Source organism: Mesoplodon bidens (assembly GCF_964165515.1).
Source record: "Mesoplodon bidens genome assembly, chromosome: 12".
In the NCBI taxonomy this organism is placed as follows: Eukaryota; Metazoa; Chordata; class Mammalia; order Artiodactyla; family Ziphiidae; genus Mesoplodon; species Mesoplodon bidens.
This window is the reverse complement of record NC_138168.1, coordinates 22,254,452-22,268,256: the sequence shown is the minus strand read 5'-3', so window position 1 is coordinate 22,268,256 and position 13,805 is coordinate 22,254,452. Positions and strand designations below refer to the sequence as shown.

Here is a 13,805-nt window from a genome sequence, read left to right as displayed (position 1 = left end):
CTGTGGCCCCTCACTCCCTCCCACCAGCACAGCCCAGAGACTGCTCACGGGGCAGAGAATATGGAGGCAGGCACAGCTTCAGGGGCTATTGCTGCATGGATCGCTGTTTATATTGACCTCAACCAGGCACACCTGGGGAGGGCCGGCCGGCAGGATAAGGCTGCCCACGTCAGCTAATCCACAACCCGCAGGGAAGCACTTTGTTGAAAAGGGACCTCGCTAAGTCAGAATAGAAGGCAAGGAAAAAAAGGACACAATGCCTTTTGCAGCACCGTAGATGAGTCTAGAGGTAATCACGTGACATGTAGTAAGTCAGAAAGTGAAAGACACATATCATATCATATCACTTATAGGTGTTACCTAAAAATGGATACCAGGGCAGATATTTCCACCGAGAAGGGCAATCAGAGATTCATTAAACAAACTTATGGTTCACCAATGGAAAGTTGTGAGGATTGGTTTCATTACGATATCGGTGTTAACAGACTTATACAATCACAGGTGACATATATAATCACCAAAGTCCTACGGAATACCAAAAGACTACTCAACATTCTGTCATAAGGTACATGGGAAAAGGATCCCAGGAAAAACCGACATCTGTATATGTGTAAAAGAACCACATCTTCCACACCTACAACAAGCCAAACATTGTAATCAAACTTGCTGTAATAAAAAATAAAAATTAAATTAAAAACACGAACAAGAAGTAGGGAGACAAACTTGAGGGGTTTTCTCCTGGCACATTCCATTCTAAATTCCAATCTAGAACACGACTTCCATTGAGGCTCTGTTGCCCTAGTAACCAGAATTGGTAAGGGAGAACTGCTGCCACCTTGTGGCCGTTTCACACAACAGCAGCTTTAATCCCAGCGCTCATGGTCAGTTGATATTCAAAATCATTGCAGGCCTGTAAATGACACCTGCCCTGAAAACAAATTCTGGGGTCACATATCGACCAAAAAATTCAAAGGACGTCCATATTTCAAAACGACCGTTTCAAAAGGCATATTTTACGCCCATTAGTTTTCTACTTCTTTTTCTTTTTTTCTTTTTTGGTTAAAAAAACGGGAAAGGAAAAAGACATCCCTCAAAAGGGGCGAAAATAGTTGCAAACGAATCAATGGACAAAGGTTTAATCTCCAATATATATAAACAGCTCATGCAGCTTAATATTAAAAAAACAAACAACCCAATACAAAAATGGGAAGATCTAAAGAGACGTTTCTACAAACAAGACACAGAGATGGCCAAGACGCACATGAAAAGCTGTTCAACAGCTCTAATTATTAGAGAAATGCAAATCAAAACTACAATGAGGTATCACCTCACACCTGTTAGAATCGGCATCATCAGAAAATCTACAAACAACAAATTCTGGTGAGGGTGTGGACAAAAGGAGACCTCTTCCACTATTGGTGGGAATGTAAATTGATACACTCACTATGGAGAACACTATGGAGTTTCCTTAAAAAAACTCGAAATAGAATTACCATCTGATCCAGCAATCCCACTTCTGCTCATATACCCAAAGAAAACCATAAATCAGAAAGGCACATTCACCACAATGTTCATTGCAGCACTATTTACAAAGGCCAGGTAATGGAAGCAACCTAAATGCCCACACACAGATGAATGGATAAAGATGTGCTACATGTATAAAATGGAATATTACTCAGCCATAAAAAGGAATGAAACCGGGTCATTTGTAGAGACAGCGATGGATCTAGAGACTGTCATACAGAATGAAGTAAGTCAGAAAGAGGAAAACAAATATTGTATATTAATGCATATATGTGGAACCTACGAAATTTTACAGAGGAACTGGTTTGCAGGGAAGAAATAGAGACACAGATGTAGAGAACAAACGTATGGACACCAAGTGTGGAAAGCCATGGGGTGGTGGTGGTGGGATGACTTGGGAGATTGGGATTGACCTGCATACATGTATATGCATAAAATACATAACTAATAATAACCTGCTGTATAAAAAAATAAATAAAATTAAATTTCAAAATTTTAAAAAATAAAATTTAAAAATAATACAGAAAAAAGTTCTTCCCTTCACACAGATGTATTTATAGGAAAGTATTATTTCCATGCTTATATCTATAAATACATAAAAGAGGAATAAAAGCTAACGTGAACCATAAAAGAAGAAAAACCTGAACCCACCAGTTATACAGGGGAAAACCCTATCAGGGCACTTGTTCCAATGGTAAACAATTTTGAAATTGGTCAGATGTGGGGAATCATATCCCATAGAGCCATCAACACACACCCCACACAAGGAGCGTCCTCATTGCAAAGCTGGGTGACCGAGACGAGGCATCTCTGAATAAAGTTGAGCTGAGCCCCAGGTCAGCTGCTGCTGAACTGTTCCCACCCTTCCCAGGTAAAACACCTGAATATGTACATGGGCTTGAAAGACTAGAGGAAGGGCCATGGAGCTACACCAGCGACAGCACGCAGGCCAACTTGGTGCCTGCAGGCCAGCCAGGGTGGTCCTGGACACGGGCGCTCTTCCAGAAGCTTTCCATTGTGCTGCCTGAGATACCCACCCTGTCCCGGCCCCCACTGCATTTTTCCTTCGTCACCTCAGTCCGGAGAGAAATTCCAGCGGAAGAAATGGGTGACACATCCTCCTCTTTACACGAAGCAGCCTGGCATCTCCTGCAGAAAGGCCAGCAGAACCCCACTCACACCGGGCCACCAACAAAGCTGTGGCCCCTCACTCCCTCCCACCAGCACAGACCCGAGACTGCTCACGGGGCAGAGAATATGGAGGCAGGCACAGCTTCAGGGGCTATTGCTGCATGGAGCGCTGTTTATATTGACCTCAACCAGGCACACCTTGGGAGGGCCGGCCGGCAGGATAAGGCTGCCCACGTCAGCTAATCCACAACCCGCAGGGTATCACATTGTTGAAAAGGGACCTCGCTAAGGCAGAATAGAAGGCAAGGAAAAAAAGGACACAATGCCATTTCCAGCACCGTAGATGAGTCTAGAGGTAATCACGTGACTTGTAGTAAGTCAGACAGTGAAAGACACATATCATATCATATCACTTATAGGTGATACCTAAAAATGGATACCAGGGCAGATATTTCCACCGAGAAGGGCAATTAGAGATTCATTAAACAAACTTATGGTTCACCAATGGAAAGGTGTGAGCATTGGTTTCATTACGATATAGGGGTTAACAGACTTATACAAACACAGGTGACATATATAATCACCAAAGACCTACGGAATACCAAAAGACTACTCAACATTCTGTCATAACGTACATGGGAAAAGGATCCCAGGAAAAACCGACATCTGTATATGTGTAAAAGAACCACATCTTCCACACCTACAACAAGCCAAACATTTTAATCAAACTTGCTGTAATAAAAAATAAAAATTAAATTAAAAACACGAACAAGAAGTAGGGAGACAAACTTGAGGGGCTTTCTCCTGTCACATTCCATTCTAAATACCAATATAGAACAGGACTTCCATTGAGGCTCTGTTGCCCTAGTAACCAGAATTGGTAAGGGAGAACTGCTGCCACCTTGTGGCCGTTTCACACAACAGCAGCTTTAATCCCAGCGCTCATGGTCAGTTGATATTCAAAATCATTGCAGGCCTGTAAATGACACCTGCCCTGAAAACAAATCCTGGGGTCACATATCGACCAAAAAATTTAAAGGACGTCCATATTTCAAAACGACCGTTTCAAAAGGCATATTTTATGCACATTAGTGTTCTGCTTCTTTTTCTTTCTTTCTTTTTTGGTTAAAAACACGGGAATGGAAAAAGGCATCCCTCAGAAGGGGCGAAAATAGTTGCAAACGAATCAATGGACAAAGGTTTAATCTCCAATATATATAAACAGCTCATGCAGCTTATTAAAAAAACAAGCAACCCAATACAAAAATGGGCAGAAGGTCTAAAGAGACGTTTCTTCAAAGAAGACACAGAGATGGCCAAGACGCACATGAAAAGCTGCTCAAGAGCACTAATTATTAGAGAAATGCAAATCAAAACTACAATGAGGTATCACCTCACACCTGTTAGAATCGGCATCATCAGAAAATCTACAAACAAATTCTGGGGAGGGTGTGGACAAAAGGAGCCCTCTTCCACTATGGTGGGAATGTAAATTGATACATTCACTATGGAGAACAGTATGGAGTTTCCTTAAAAGAACTAGAAATAGAAACCTTGACTTTCCCTAACCCTAACCATAGCCCGGAACGGAATCCTACCACCAACTCTACACCTTATCTATGCCGTACACTAATCCTAATCCGTACGCTGGCACTAACCAGTGAGTCAACACGTACCCTGACCCTAACACGTTTCCATACCCTCAGCTGTGCCCTAAAACTTGTCGTTGCCTATCCTTAACCTTAGCCCGGAACGGAAACCTACCATCAGCCCTACACCTTACCCTAAGCTGTACCCTAATCCTAATTCATACATCAACACGTACCCTGACCCTAACACGTTTCCGTACCCTCACCTCTGCCATGAACCTTGCCGTTCCCTAACCCTAACCCTAGCCCGGAACGGAAACCTACCACCAACCCTACACCTTACCTTACGCCGTACCCTAATCCTAATTCGTATGCTGACAGTAACCTGTGCATCAACACATACCCTGACCCTAACACGTTTCGTACCCTCACCTGTGCCCTAAACTTTGCCGGTCCCTAAACATAACCCTAGACTGGAACGGAAACCTACCACCAACCCTACACCTTACTCTATGCGGTACCCTAATCCTCATGCGTATGCTGACACTAACCCGTGAGTCAACACGTACCCTGAACCTAACACATTTCTGTACCATCACCTGTGCCCAAAACCTTGCAATTCGCTAACCCTAACCCTACAACGGAATGGAAACCTACCGCCCTCCGTACACCTTACCCTACGCCGTACCCTAATCCTAATGCGTATGATGACACTATTCCATGTATCAACATGTATCATGACCCTAACACGTTTCTGTACCGTCACCTGTACCCTAAACCTTGCCGTACCCTGACACTAACCCTAGCCCACAATGGAAAACTACCACAAACCGTACAGCATACCCTACACGGTACCCTAATCCTAATCCGTACACTGACACTAACCCGTGCGTCAACACGTACACTGACCCTAACACTTTTCCGTTCCCTCACCTGTGCCCTAAACCGTGCCGTTGCCTAACCCTAACCCTAGCCCAAAACGGAAACCTACCACCAACCCTACACGTTACTCTACGCCATACCCTAATCATAATCCGAGCGTCAACACGTACCCTGACCCTAACACATTTCCGTACCCTCACCTATGCCCTAAACCTTGCCGTTCCATAACACTAACCCTAGCCTGGAACGGAAACCTACCACCAACCCTAGACCTTAACCTACGAAGGACCATAAACCTACTCCGTACGCTGACACTAACACATGCGTCAACACTTACCCTGACCCTAACACGTTTCCGTACCTTCACCTGTGACCTAAACCTTGCCATTCCCTAACCCTAACCCTAGACCACAATGGAAACCTACCACCAAGCCTACACCTTACCCTAAGCCGTACCCTAATGCTAATCCATATGTCAACACGTACCCTGACACTAACACGTTTCCATACCCTCATCTGTGCCCAAAACCTTGCCGTTCCCTAACACTAACCCTAGCCTGAAACGGAAACCTACCACCAACCATACACTTTACCCTATGCCGCACCATAATCCTCATCTGTATGTTCACACTAACCCGTGCGTCAACACGTACCCTGAGCCTAACACGTTTCGATACCCTCATGTGTGCCCTAAACCTTGCCGTTCCCTAACCCTAACCCTAGCCCAGAACGGAAACCCACCACCAGCCCTACACCTTTCCCTACGCCGTAGCCTACGACTGGCCCATACGCTGGCACTGACATGTGTGTCAGCACGTAGCATGAACCTCCCACGTTGCCATACCCTCACCTGTGCCCTAAGCCTTGACATTCCCTAAACCTAACCCTAGCCCGGAAAGGAAACCAACCACCAGCCCTACACATTACCCTACGTTGTTGCCTACTCCTGGCCTGTACGCTGGCACTGACCCGTGCATCAGCACATAGCCTGACCCTCCACCATTTCCGTACCCTCAACTGTGCCCTAAGTCTTGTCCTTCCCTAACCCTAACCCCAGCCCAAAACAGAAACCCACCACCAGCCCTAGAGCTTACCCTACGCCGTAGCCTAATCCTGGCCCGTACGCTGGCACTGATCCGTGCGTCAGGACGTAGCCTGACCTTCCCACGTTCCCGTACCCTCACCTGTGTCCTAAGCCTTGCCGTTCCATAACCCCAAATGGAAACCCACCACCAGCCCTAAACCTTACCCTACGCCGTACCCTACACCTGGCCCGTACGCTGGCACTGACCCGTGCGTCAGCATGTAGCCTGACCCTCCCACATTTCCTTACCCTCACCTGTTCCCTAAGCCCTGGCGATTTCTAACTCTAACCCTAGCCCGGAACGGAAACCCACCACCAGCCCTACACCCTACCCTACGTCGTAGCCTACTGCTGGCCCGTAAGCTGGCACTCTCCCATGTGTCAGCCCGTAGCCTGCCTCTCCCACGTTTCCGTACCCTCACCTGTGCCCTAAGCCTTGCAGTTCCCTACCTCTAACCCTAGCCCAGAACGGAAACCACCACCAGCCCTACACATTACGCTATGCCGTACCCTACTCCTGGCCCGTACGCAGGCACTGACCCATTCTTCAGCACGTATCCTGACCTTCCCACGTTTCCGTACCCTCACCTGTGTCCTAAGCCTTAACGTTCCCTAACCCTAACCCTAGACCGGAATGGACACCCACCACCGCCCTTACACCATACCCAACGCCGTACCCTACTCCTGGTCCACACCCTGGCACTGACCCGTTCTTCAGCATGTAGCCTGACCCTACCACGTTTCCGTACCCTCACCTGTGCCCTAAGCCTTGCCGTTCCCTAACCCTAACCCTACACCTAACCCTACGCCATACCCTACACTTGGCCCATACGCTGGCACTGACCCGTGCGTCAGCACGTAGCGTGACCCTCCCACTTTTCCGTACCATCTTCTGTGCCCTAAGCTTTGCCATTCCCTAACCCTACACCTAGCCTGGAACGGAAACCCACGACCAGCCCTAAACCTTACGCTACGACGTACCCGAATCCTGGCCCGTACGCTGGCACAGTCCCGTGCATCAACACGTAGCCTGCCACTCCCACGTTTCCATACGTTCACCTGTGCCCTAAGCCTTGCTGTTCCCTCACCCTAACCCTAGCCCGGAACGGAAACCCACCACCAGTCCTAAACCTTACCCTACGCCATACCCTACTCCTGGCCCGTACGCTGGCACTGACCCGTGCGTCAGCACATAGCCTGACCCTCCCACGTTTCCTTACGTTCACCTGTGCCCTAAGCCTTGCCGTTCCCTAACACTAACCCTAGCCCGGAACGGTAGCTCACAACCAGCCCTACTCCTTACCCTACGCCGTTCCCTATTCCTGGCCCGTACGCTGGCACTGACCTGTGCGTCAGCACATAGCCGGACCCTCCCACGTTTCCATACCCTCACCTGTGCCCTAAGCCTTGTCATTCCCTAACCCTAACCCTAGCCCGGAAAGGAAACCAACCACCAGCCCTAAACCTTACCCTACGTTGTTGCCTACTCCTGGCCTGTACGCTGGCACTGACCCGTGCATCAGCACATAGCCTGACCCTCCACCATTTCCGTACCCTCAACTGTGCCCTAAGTCTTGTCCTTCCCTAACCCTAACCCCAGCCCAAAACAGAAACCCACCACCAGCCCTAGAGCTTACCCTACGCCGTAGCCTAATCCTGGCCCGTACGCTGGCACTGATGCATGCGTCAGGACGTAGCCTGACCTTCCCACGTTCCCGTACCCTCACCTGTGTCCTAAGCCTTGCCGTTCCATAACCCTAACCATAACCCCAAACGGAAACCCACCACCAGCCCTAAACCTTACCCTACGCCGTACCCTACACCTGGCCCGTACGCTGGCACTGACCCGTGCGTCAGCATGTAGCCTGACCCTCCCACATTTCCTTACCCTCACCTGTTCCCTAAGCCTTGCCGATCCCTAACTCTAACCCTAGCCCGGAACGGAAACCCACCACCAGCCCTACACCCTACCCTACGTCGTAGCCTACTGCTGGCCCGTAAGCTGGCACTCTCGCATGTGTCAGCCCGTAGCCTGCCTCTCCCACGTTTCCGTACCCTCACCTGTGCCCTAAGCCTTGCAGTTCCCTACCTCTAACCCTAGCCCGGAATGGAAACCACCACCAGCCCTACACATTACGCTATGCCGTACCCTACTCCTGGCCCGTACGCAGGCACTGACCCATTCTTCAGCACGTATCCTGACCCTCCCACGTTTCCGTACCCTCACCTGTGTCCTAAGCCTTAACGTTCCCTAACCCTAACCCTAGACCGGAATGGACACCCACCACCGCCCTTACACCATACCCAACGCCGTACCCTACTCCTGGTCCACACCCTGGCACTGACCCGTTCTTCAGCATGTAGCCTGACCCTACCACGTTTCCGTACCCTCACCTGTGCCCTAAGCCTTGCCGTTCCCTAACCCTAACCCTACACCTAACCCTACGCCATACCCTACACTTGGCCCATACGCTGGCACTGACCCGTGCGTCAGCACGTAGCCTGACCCTCCCACTTTTCCGTACCATCTTCTGTGCCCTAAGCTTTGCCATTCCCTAACCCTAAACCTAGCCTGGAACGGAAACCCACGACCAGCCCTAAACCTTACGCTACGACGTACCCTAATCCTGGCCCGTACGCTGGCACAGACCCGTGCGTCAACACGTAGCCTGCCACTCCCACGTTTCCATACGTTCACCTGTGCCCTAAGCCTTGCTGTTCCCTCACCCTAACCCTAGCCCGGAACGGAAACCCACCACCAGCCCTAAACCTTACCCTACGCCATACCCTACTCCTGGCCCTTACGCTGGCACTGACCCGTGCGTCAGCACATAGCCTGACCCTCCCACGTTTCCTTACGTTCACCTGTGCCCTAAGCCTTGCCGTTCCCTAACACTAACCCTAGCCCGGAACGGTAGCTCACAACCAGCCCTAATCCTTACCCTACGCCGTTCCCTATTCCTGGCCCGTACGCTGGCACTGACCTGTGCGTCAGCACATAGCCGGACCCTCCCACGTTTCCGTACCCTCACCTGTGCCCTAAGCCTTGTCATTCCCTAACCCTAACCCTAGCACGGAACGGAAACCCACCACAAGCCCTACACATTAGCCTACGCCATAGCCTATTCCTGGCCCGTACATTGGCACTGACCCATGCGTAAAAACGTAGCCTGACCATCCCACGTTTCCGTACCCTCACTTGGGCCCTAAGCCTTGCCATTCCGAAACCCTAAACCTAGCCCGGAACGGAAACCACCACCAGAACTACACCTTACCCTACGCAGTACCCTACTCCTGGCCCTTACGCCGGCACTGACACGTGCGTGAGCACATAGCCTTACCCTCCAACCACCCTCCCAATACAGAAATGGTCAGAAGATCTCATGAGACGATCCTTCAAAGAAGACACAGACATGGCCAAGACGCAGATGAAAAGCTGCTCAACATCACTAATTATTAGAGAAATGCAAATCAAAACTACAATGAGGGGGCTTCCCTGGTGGCAGAGTGGTTGAGAGTCCGCCTGCCGATGCAGGGGACACGGGTTCGTGCCCCGGTCCGGGAAGATCCCACATGTCGCGGAGCAGCTGGGCCCGTGAGCCATGGCCACTGAGCCTGCGCGTCCGGAGCCTGTGCTCCGCAACGGGAGAGGCCACAACAGTGAGAGGCCCGCGTACCACAAAAAAAAAAAAAAAAAACTACAATGAGGTATCACCTCACACATGTTAGAATCGGCATCATCAGAAAACCTACAAACAACAAATTCTGGGGAGGGTGTGGACAAAAAGAGCCCTCTTCCACTATTGGTGGGAATGTAAATTGATACAGTCACTATGGAGAACAGTGTGGAGTTTCCTTAAAAAAACTAGAAATAGAATTACCATCTGATCCAGCAATCGCACTTCTGGGCATATACCCAGAGAAAACCATAAATCAAAAAGGCACATTCACCACAATGTTCATTGCAGCACTATTTACAATAGCCAGGTAAGGGAGCAAACTAAATACCCACAAACAGATGAATGGGTAAAGATGTGGTACATATATAAAATGGAATATTACTCGGCCATAAAAAGAAATGAAACTGGGTCATTTGTAGAGACATCGATGGATCTAGAGACTGTCATACAGAATGAAGTAAGTCAGAAAGAGGAAAACAAATATTGTATATTAATGCATATATGTGGAACCTAAAAAGTGGTACAGATGAACTGGTTTGCAGGGAAGAAATAGAGACACAGGTAGAGAACAAACTTATGGACACCAAGTGTGGGAAGCCATGGGGTGGTAGAGGTGGGATGAGTTGGGAGATTGGGATTGGCCTGCATACATGCATATGCATAAAATACATAACTAATAATAACCTGCTGTATAAAAAAATAAAACTAAATTTCAAAATTTTAAAAAATAAAATTTAAAAATAAAAGAGAAAAAAGTTCTTCCCTTCACACAGATGTATTTATAGGAATGTATTATTTCCATGCTTATATCTATAAATACATAAAAGAGGTATAAAATCTAACTTGAGCCATAAACGAAAAAAAACCTGAACCCACCAGTTATACAGAGGAAAGCCCTATCAGGGAACTTGCTCCAGCGGTAAACAATTCTGAAATTGGTCAGAGGTGGGGAATCATCTCCCATACAGCCAACAACCCACCCCGTATGCAAGGAGCGTCCTCATTGCAAAGCTGGGGGACCGTGCCGAGGCATCTCTGAATAAAGGTGAGCTGAGCCCCAGGCCAGCTGCAGCTGAACTGTTCCCACCCTTCCCAGGTAAAACACCTGAATATGTACAAGGGCATGAAATCCTAGAGGAAGGGCCGTGGAGCCACACCAGCGACAGCACACAGGCCAACTTGGTGCCTGCAGGCGAGGCAGGATGGTCCTGACCCCGGGCGCTCTTCTGGAAGCTTTCAATTTCCCTGCCTGAGATACCCCTCCTGTCCCGGACACCACCCCTTTTTTTCCTTCCTTACCTCAGCGCGGAGAGAAATTCCAGTGGAACTTATGGGTGGCACATCCTCTTCTTTACAGGTGGCAGCCTGGCAACTCCTGCACAAAGTCCAGCGGAGCCCCACACACACCGGGCCACCCACAAAGCCGTGGCCCTTCACACGCTCCCACCAGCAGAGCCCCGAGACTGCTGACGGGGCAGAGAATATGGAGTCAGGCACAGCTTCAGGGGCTATTGCTGCCTGGAGCGGTGTTTATATTGACCTCAACCAGGCACACCTGCGGAGGGCCGGCCGGCACGGTAAGGCTGCCCAGGTCAGCTAATCCACAACCCTCAGGGAATCACATTGTTGAAAATGGACCTCGCTAAGGCAGAATAGAAACCAAGGAAAATAAGGACACAATGCCATTTGCAGCACCGTAGATGAGTCTAGAGGTAATCATGTGACATGTAGTAAGTCAGAAAGTGAAAGGCACATATCGTATCATATCACTTATAGGTGTTACCTAAAAATGGATACCAGGGCAGATATTTCCACCGAGAAGGGCAATCACATATTCATTAAACAAACTTATGGTTCACCAATGGAAAGGTGTGAGGATTGGTTTCATTACGATATTGGGGTTAACAGACATACAAACACAGGTGATATATATAATAACCAAAGAGCTACGGAATACAAAGAGAGGAGTACACAACATTCTGTCATAACGTACATGGGAAAAGGATCCCAGGAAGAACAGACATCTGTATATGTGTAAAAGAACCACATCTACCATACCTACAACAAGCCAAACATTGTAATCAAACTTGCTGTAATCAAAAATAAAAAAATAAATTAAAAACACGAAGAAGAAGTAGTGAGACAAACTTGAGGGGCTTTCTCCTGGCACATTCCATTCTAAATTCCAATCTAGAACATGACTTCCATTGAGGCTCTGTTGCCCTAGTAACCAGATTTGGTAAGGGAGAACTGCTGCCACCTTGTGGCCGTTTCACACAACAGCAGCTTTAATCCCAGCGCTCATGGTCAGTTGATATTCAAAATCATTGCAGACCTGTAAATGACACCTGCCCTGAAAACAAATCCTGGGGTCACATATCGACCAAACAATTCAAAGGACGCCCATATTTCAAAACGACCGTTTCAAAAGGCATATTTTACGCACATTAGTGTTCTGCTTCTTTTTCTTTCTTTCTTTCTTTGTTAAAAAAACAGGAATGGAAAAAGGCATCCCTCAGAATGGGCGAAAATATTTGCAAACGAATCAATGGACAAAGGTTTAATCTCCAACATATATAAAGAGCTCATGCAGCTTAATATTAAAACAACAAACAACCCAATACAAAAATGGGCAGAAGATCTAAAGAGACGTTTCTTCAAAGAAGACACAGAGACGGCCAAGACGCACATGAAAAGCTGCTCAACATCACTAATTATTAGAGAAATGCAAATCAAAACTACAATGAGGGATCACCTCACACCTGTTAGAATCGGCATCATCAGAAAATCTACAACCAACAAATTCTGGGGGGGGTGTGGACAAAAGGAACCCTCTTCCACTATTGGTGGGAATGTAAATTGATACAGTGTCTATGGACAACAGTATGGAGTTTCGTTAAAAAAACTTGAAATAGAATTACCATATGATCCAGCAATCCCACTTCTGGGCATATACCCAGAGAAAACCATAAATCAAAAAGGCACATTCACCACAAAAGTCATTGCAGCACTATTTACAATAGCCAGGTAATGGAAGCAACCTAAATACCCACAGACAGACGAATGGATAAAGATGTGGTACATATATAAAATGGAATATTACTCAGCCATAAGAAGGAGTGAAACTGGGTCATTTGTAGAGACGTCGATGGATCTAGAGACTGTCATACAGAATGAAGTAAGTCAGAAGGAGAAAAACAGATATTGTATTTTAATGCATATATGTAGAATCTAGAAAAATGGTACAGATGAACTGGTTTGCAGGGAAGAAACAGAGACACAGAGGTAGAGAACAAACGTATGGACACCAAGTGTGGGAAGCCATGGGGTGGTGGTGGTGGGATGAGTCGGGAGATTGGGATTGATCTGTATACATGTATATGCATAAAATACATAACTAATAATAACCTGCTGTATAAAAAAATAAATAATATTAAATTTCAAAATTTTATAAAATAAAATTTAAAAATAGAAAAATGGTCTTCCCTTCACACAGATGTTTTTATATGAATGAACTATTGCCATGCTTATATCAATAAATACACAAAAGAGGAATAAAACCTAACTTGAACCAAAAAGGAAAAAAATACCTGAACCCACCAGTTATACAGAGGAAAACCCTATCAGGGCACTTGCTCCAGCGGTAAACAATTCTGAAATTGGTCAGAGGTGGGGAATCATCTCCCATACAGCCAGCAGCCCACCCCCCACGCAAGGAGCGTCCTCATTGCAAAGCTGGGGGACCGTGCCGAGGCATCTGTGAGTAAACGTGAGCAGAGCCCCAGGCCAGCTGCTGCTGAACTGTTCCCACCCTTCCCAGGTAAAACACCTGAATATGTACAAGGGCTTGAAAGCCTAGAGGAAGGGCCGTGGAGCCACACCAGCGGCAGCACGCAGGCCAACTTGGTGCCTGCA

The 13,805-nt window shown here is 47.6% G+C and overlaps 1 long non-coding RNA gene across 1 annotated transcript in view; it reads left to right on the top strand.

The window, feature by feature from the left end:
* The first annotated feature begins 1,888 nt into the window (after positions 1–1,888).
* LOC308626340 overlaps positions 1,889–13,805 on the top strand; it is a 185,596-nt gene continuing 173,679 nt past the window's right edge. The window contains exon 1 of the long non-coding RNA XR_014017231.1: positions 1,889–2,054. This is a non-coding gene — a long non-coding RNA (uncharacterized lncRNA). The remainder of the gene's footprint in view (positions 2,055–13,805) is intronic.